Below are 7839 nucleotides of genomic sequence, written 5' to 3' on the forward strand. Positions count from 1 at the left end.
AACCTATTTGTGAGTCACCCCACCACATTGAGAAACTCTGAAGTCTTATCAAAGTGAACCAATCAATGCTCATTAACATGGGGGAGGGAAAAGAGGGAAGATTATTGCTAATGGTGTCAATGCTAGAAGGCTTGTTTTTGATCACCCGTGTACGGTACTTTACGTCGTTTGTGTAAAACAACAAGCTATGGCTGTTCGGAGTCCAGTTCACATTAAATCTGTCACTCAGCCAAGTCAAGAACATTTTTGACTTTGACAACACCCTTCCTGAAAACCATCTAGTATGAGGCCCTGAGTACATACATTAGTTCATGCATCAGATATAACATGCTGTGTAGTCGCTGCGCTCTGCTTCTTCTTTTGTGGTCCACAAATTACAGATTCTATTTTGAACGGTGCAGCGCATGTCCCAGCCTAACCCCTTCTGACTGCAACATTCAAGGTAACTGTAAATAACGACCATGAAAGATAAGGTTTAAAGTCACTAATAAATATTGGTGAAATATCCCGATGGAGCCACACAGGAAGACAGACAAGCAATTAGCGTCTTTACTGTACTTGACTCTGTCCTGAGCAGCTCTGGGCTGCGTTGTGCAGACAACAACGGAAATACAGATTATTACCAGATCGTGTCATCCAAGGTGCGAGGCATAAACATTGAAACCCTTAACACTCTGATAAATCAACACGAGACCCTTGCGGAGTTAGCGGGATAAATGGGAAAAACAGGAGCACGTAACACAGGATTCCAGATCCGTGAACAAACCCTGTTGAGGTAAAATGCATTCAAATACTGTTGATCGTTATGAACATGAAATCCAGAGGTGTCATAATGGCCTTAAAACAAGAACCTCCTCGCTGAGCGCACAGTATTTATAAGGTTAAGGCACTTCGTCAGCTCCATTAAGCCGAGGCGCAAGGGTGAGATAAGATGATAGTTTGGCAAGTAAGTATAAACCATCAAGTCTCTGCCCATTTCTCAGGTTCATCAAACTAAACTCTAACCTTTCGCTGAACAAAGATAGCATTTGAACATTAACCTCTACCATTAGTGAATTCCTTTGTTTTTATGGCTGAATTTATTTCCTTAAAGAGGCAATTTTATGTTTTCCTCTTTAATCATGTTTAAGTAAGCTGGGAAATTACCAGCACATGTGCTTGAGCTCCATTTCAGTGCATGTGTCTCTATGTAGCCTGTTAATCTGTCATTTTTTTTAATATTACTATTGTTACATAACATTATGCTCTGGTTCTTAGAGTTTTACTCTTGCCATAAAACAAACAATGGGAAAGCTTTGAAGAGGAAGATGTGATCAATATTTCTGCTCCAATTTAATGTGCCGGCAGTGTTTGAAAACACATCAAAGTAAGAGATATTAAAAAACACACATACATACATCATGTGTCATCCTTGCGAGCCTAGTTTTAAGCTTATGTGGTTGCCAACTAGCCGTGGCTTTCACCTGTCCGGGTAACTTAAATCTGTGGAAGAAAGTAAGTATATGGCAGAATTTCCATTTCATAAGGTGCAAGTTTTCATACCCTCGAATGAACTCTGGTTCAGCAGAAGTGAAAACATCTCAGAACTGAATTTTAGATGGTTTTTGAAGGAAACTGTAGCTGCGTCACACTAACTCACCTCAAATGTTTAAAGCTTTCGGTGTACAGACAGAGTCAGGTTGCCAGCGATGAAACCTGGAGTCAATAATGAGCAGGAAATTCTCTTCTGGAACATTCCTTCTAACTGCACCGACCCTCGGTGTATGATTCAGTGATTTTTTTTTTTTCTGTTATATCAAAAACCAGCATGCAGCACATTCTCCCCTCCACTTGACGGATTTGTTGCTTTCAAATTAGGTGTTAAAACAATGAAGTTATTGTTTAAAACCACATACGTTTGTTGCCTTTTTCATAAATCGAATTTATCTCCGTGTTTCTTCGCTCAAATACCAAATAGATTTATTACCTGTGGCTCATAAAGCAATTCACAATATATGCAAGTTTTCCATACCTTTCAAACATCTTTGTTGGTGAACTCGGGCCTTGACATTGCTCGCAATTCCTCATTTTTACACGCAGCACACAACAGGTAATAGCATGAGATACAGTTTCATTCCTGGAAGTAGTCCCTCTGGTTTAGGTGAGGATGCTGCCTCATCACAGCGTGCAGGAGTCAGGACTCACAGCGCTGTTGATGTTCCTACATTTTGCCCGGTCACATAAAGCATGTTCCCGTAATGTCTGAAAAAACTGACTGTTTGTAAAAGATGACTTGACTGGAGCATTTTCAGTGCTGCCCTCTTGATGAAAAACCAAGGACAATTAATGCTCATAAGACTGTCACAAGGAGGCCTCCTGTGAACCACTTTGTTGTCTGTATTATAAAACCACTATCTAAATAAATGGATAGAAACTGCATGAACTGCTTCTCAAATCCATCAAGTTTGGCAACGTGGGCCAAAGTAAGCTTTAAAAGGCTCATATTTCCTCCACAAGTACACTACTTCTACTACACATGCGCAAAGGTACACACAGGCCAGTTAGGAGTGCAACCACAATCAATATGTTTGGCTCATTCCAGCAGAGCACTTAAAGACTGCCATCCTAATTCACCCCATGTATATGGTATGCCAAGAGAAGGTATGAAGTACAGTTACAACTTCTGAAGTCTCTGCAAATCTCTGCTGCATGCACGTATTAGTGCAAACAACATGGTCGACTAATAAGTTTCCTGTTCCAGCAGTTTATTTGCTCCTTGGTGACAGGAGTGTGACAATCGTCAGTTTTTAGCATTTGGGGATTTTTTTCTGTAGATTTACATTCAGAATTCTGGTTATAATGTCTCCGGTTGGCTTCAATTGTCAGATCTGGAAGATGAACGCATCTTTTTGGATATAGCCTGAAGTCTAGAGAGGTTCAAGGCTGCTGTGCATGTGTGAAAATGGCTACTGAAAGAAGAACAGTGGTGAGCAGTGACCTGTACTGTAACAACCAAAAAAGACAATAAAACCCTGCGTGGTGCTCATGTTCCTGTTTTTCTGTGTGGCATGTTTACCATCCTCCTTTGCAAAAATATCGTGTAGTCCAGTTTTTGATTACTCAAACTTTTAAATTACTGGTCAAGGGGTGGATTTTTTTAAAATTGTAGTTATTAAATGTTCCGTGGGTACATAAAAGCAGGTTTCTTTTTTGTGTCATGAAACTGTAACTGTCAAAGCATCAAAATGAAAAGTATAATATGAAACTTTTAAACTGTAAGGAAGTAAAACCATGGAGCGATATAAATGAAAAATGGAAGCCATGAAATATTGTGCTATCTACTCTCCAACACTTCTACAGGATGCCTTGTTGTGATGTATGTACTTTACAGTACTCAAAAACTCAAACCTTTACCTACATTTTACGTCCCTGAGCAACTAAAATGCAGGATGAGTTTGTATCGGCACTGAAGCTTCAGCTATGCTGCAGCACCTTCTGTGCCCAGGGACCCAAGGCCAAAGCTCCTCCTCCTTTCCTCTCCGCTGAAGAGATCTCACTCTCACTTTGTTCACTCTCTCACACAAAACTCCTCTTAGTTCTTGCATTAGCTGTCCATACCTACAATCTTTTTTGTTGTTGTAGGTTTTACATTGCTGCTCCCTGTAGATTTCTTAGTCACTCTTGCACAAGTCTTCTGTAAAAAGAACTCATAATTCTCACAGTTCTTAGGCTCTCATAAATTTCCAGTAAGAGATCTTACTGTTCTGCTATAACTCCACACATCCCATCAGCTCAAAGAGGAAAATGGGAATCTGGAAGTCATTACCAAATGATTGCATCTAAGTAATGAAAATGCATTTGTGAGAAAAGAGAGTGAAAGCAAAATGGGGATTGTTCTTGTAATCACTCGATTATTAACCTAAATGTAGGGAAGTGTGAGTCAAAGTAAATTTAGGGAAACACTGCTATTACTTTCTCTTTCCCCCCCCTTTTTTCTTTCATTCTTTGAAAGGATGTCATGTTTATTTGAAGTTCAGTACTCAATGCCAAACTTGTATTTGAGACCTGCAATTTGGGGACGTTTTGCCTGCGTTCGAGTCCAATGGTTCAAATACACATCTGGGAATAAGTCTTAACCCGCTGAGTTGACCGAGGCCGGGTTACATCACTGCGACAAGCAACGCTGCATAAAGCTGGCAGCGCTGGGCGCTCGCTAAACATGAGCAACCAACAGGCGATTAATGGGGCCGTCACAGCCTGCCATCCTTCAACGGTCCTGCAGGCAACAAAGGAAGTAAACAAGATTCCCTCTGTTCATCCTTCCGCTTAGGATGTTGGCTGAGCACACAAACAAAGGCCAGAACCATCTGATTTTGCTCTTATTGTTTCAATACAATTTAAAAGTTGCCCGGATCCACTTATGATCCCAAGCATAATATCATGCAGGAAACATTCTGTTGTGCAGGATTTACAAATCGTGTGTCAACAAATCCCACCCACACAGGTCACACGTAAACCTTTGGGAGGAGAACAAGTCAAACACTGGCTATCTCACTTTGATGCAATGTCTGCTCTAAGCCAAGGTATGTGAGCCATTCTTACTTGAAAACTGGCTATTAAAATGCTTTGAAAGCAAACTTGTGGTGTCACGTAATGAAACCAACTCTGTTTTTGTCTTGTCATGTCAGATTCTTTGCAGCTGCTGGCCTTTCAAGCGATGACTGCATAAGCCATGCTCGTTATAGTATCAGTCCCTGTTTGCTCAGAGATACAGGGTGACCAGCAGGCAGCATTAGCATGTCACTGCACAGTTCGAATTTCCCTCAAAGCCCAAAAGTCAAAACTGGAAGTCTTGTGACGTTATAATACAGTGATTAATGGTGTGCACACACGTCTTTGAGTGTTTTCCACAGTCTTCTTGCTCTCCTGTTGACTTCTCAATTGCTTCACAAAACCTATGAGAACAATTCATAGAGCTCTGTTTTGTTGCCCAAATCCCTGTTGGGCAACTCAAACGTTGTAAATTACTACATGTTAAAATTCATCTCAGTGTGAGAAAAAACTTTTTTCTTTTCCTTTAGGGATGAGATCTGAAGCGAGGACATTTTTAGAAACCCAAAAGTTTATCATTTTTAAGAGTTAGGATCTATTTCTGTACAAGACCTGCATTTTCCATAGCTTTTCTGTTGCCCAGATGTTTGATTGGTGGGTTGCTGTGTTGTGGCCCTATACGTCGCCAACGGTGTAAACCGTAAAGCTTTTCATCAGGTCAAGTAGGAAGACACGTTTTGTCTAAAGTGTAAGGAAAGAAAATAAAGCAGAGCTCACAAATGTTTATACGGGCAAAAAACAAATGAAGTCAGTGACAGTCACTGAACCGTGTTTGGCACAGAAAGCAAGACTGGAAACTGCTATTGTGTGAACTCTTGAAGAAAACAAATGCAACTGCACATTTACGCTGTGCCGCTGAATTGCTTTGAGCAGCGATATTAGCGCTTTTGGCTAAATACTAACATCCTCCCAGTCACACCACTTATATCCTGATCTTAAACTACAGCCTCTTCCTGAAGTGCAGTCAGCAGACAGTGTAGTCAGACAGTGTAGTCAGACAGTATAATTGTGTACACCTGCATATTTATGACTGGATCATGCTTGCCACTCAGTTGTGACTGAGCCAGATAAAGCTAATTAGCCTATAAAAGCGCAACTTCCAAGCTCTGCCTGAACTCGCTTCATTTTAAGGTAAATGTGGTTTTCCAGCTTGTTTCACTAAGAAGGGCGTGTGCTATCTGTCCTGCACTAAATCTGTTTGATTCTATATTTAAGTATAAAGTTTCATTCAAGAGTCTGCAGCTGAAATGCAGCTCTAGATCAGGCATACCTTACTGGAGATGTGTGCAGCCCCAACTATAGAAATCTGTGAAGTGCACATTAAATGCATAATAATGATAGTAGCATCTCACACACCCCCCCATCTCTCAGATATTGAAAGACACACTATACATTATAGTGCAACTGTCATGCAAACAGAGCCCTCATTGCATTTGGGAGATTATGCAACCTTATTTTACAATGCCAGTCATTCCGGCCAAATGTGTTTCATTGGGATTACTCAGCTTTTTGGCGCGATTGTGCTAAAGGGGATATTTAAAGTAAATCTTATGAAGAATAAAAGGGCGCAATCTACCTTCAGCATTCCTAAAACTGTTGTATTTTACAGAAATTTTGAGATTTGCATGTTACATGTGTCACTCTCTCCAGTTCTCAGTACTTTAAACATTTTGGGTGCCAGATTTCCTTTTAAGACTACGATCCTGAGTCACACTGAACTTTTTTCTTTCTTTCTTTCTTTTTTTAAAACCTCCACGGTGAAGTCACAGCTTGGAGAAGAGAACTGGAAACTATTGTTGTTTATCAGCCTAACTGACATCCATCACCTTCATTTCTTCTTTCCTTCCAGATCTTTGGTGTTTATAGCCTTAATAGACGAATCTGCATTAACGTTTGATCTCTGTTGTTTACTAGGTAAGCACTGGATGTTAATGCGGTCCAACTGACCCAGAAAATGATGCAAAAATGTTGAAAAAAGAACCACTGATGAAAAACCTCTCACCCTTCTTTTTCTTCGTTTCTTTCTTCATGCCAATTTCGTCCAAACAAATATGGCATGGATACAGACACGCTACCTATTCTTCTCTTCTCCCTTGTGAATACAGAATTTTGAAATTTAATTTCCGCTGTTTAAATCTGCCCTGCAGTAGCTCCGTACTTATTAAAGAGATGCCTAGAATGCCAGTAAACTGTTTTTGTGCCATTTCCCACCACCCTAGTAAAACCTCATTACTTTTAAGCCTACTACCAATAAAAGAGGGAATCCAGGTTTTAGAAATTAAAGGTGGTATCACTTAGAAAAGTAAATGGAATAAAATGTTTAGCAATTTAGATACAGCTTCAGTAGAACTAACTATATATTTCTCCACAGAAGACACTAAAACATTTTTTGAACCACAATTAATAAGTCTGTGGTGTATTTTCTGCTCCTAAGAGGTTTCTTCTGGTCACTTCATCCACCATCCTTACCATGCTCTTGAGTGTCTGACTCGGAGCTGCAGTTTCTAATATCTTTCAGGTCAAGTGAATCCATGTTGTTGAAAGGCAGTGATTCCATGTGGTATGAAACTTTGTGTTCTTCAGCCCTGAACGGAATGCGCGTCTCCAACTCCAAAACCAAATGCCCCAGTTGTGTCTTTTTGGTACACAAAGGTCTACCCACAAGACCCCTCTAAAGCCTCCAGGAATGAGCCGTTGTATCAGCGTTTCTCTCCCGGACACAGAGGGGGAAGCTTTGGCAATACCAGATAATTTCCAGACGCAAGCCATTGCTCGCCAGCTAAAATTGAAGCTTCCAGGGAATCTGTTGTATTAAAGGGTCATTTTCATTTTCTTTTTGTCTCACATTGCAGACATAGCTGGGATTCTCAATTTGAATTATTGACATTTGGCAAGCGTTGAGGTTTTCACACTTGAAAGGCAGAAATGAGGCATACCTTTAAGTTTATGAGTGTGGATGAAAAGGTGTTTTAAAATCTACCACAGATCAGTATTATTGAGGAAAGTGCGCAACGGCTTTCCACCTCACGACTGAATTCCAATTCTGCTCTCCTTAACTGCACATTAATACACTTATCAAGTCCACCTGCTGTTAGTGCAGCCATTTAATGAAGCTTTGGTGTCTCGTCCCTCTAGAGGAAAACAGCCCACATCCCTGCGTGTGTTACCCTGAGAAAGCCCGCACCGGACACAGTGGGAAGGTGGGTTTGTTAGGGAGGGAGGGGCTCGCGGGCATCTCGGCGAAAAACG

The sequence above is a fragment of the Rhamphochromis sp. 'chilingali' genome (genome assembly GCF_963969265.1).
Source record: "Rhamphochromis sp. 'chilingali' genome assembly, chromosome: 20".
In the NCBI taxonomy this organism is placed as follows: domain Eukaryota; kingdom Metazoa; phylum Chordata; class Actinopteri; order Cichliformes; family Cichlidae; genus Rhamphochromis; species Rhamphochromis sp. 'chilingali'.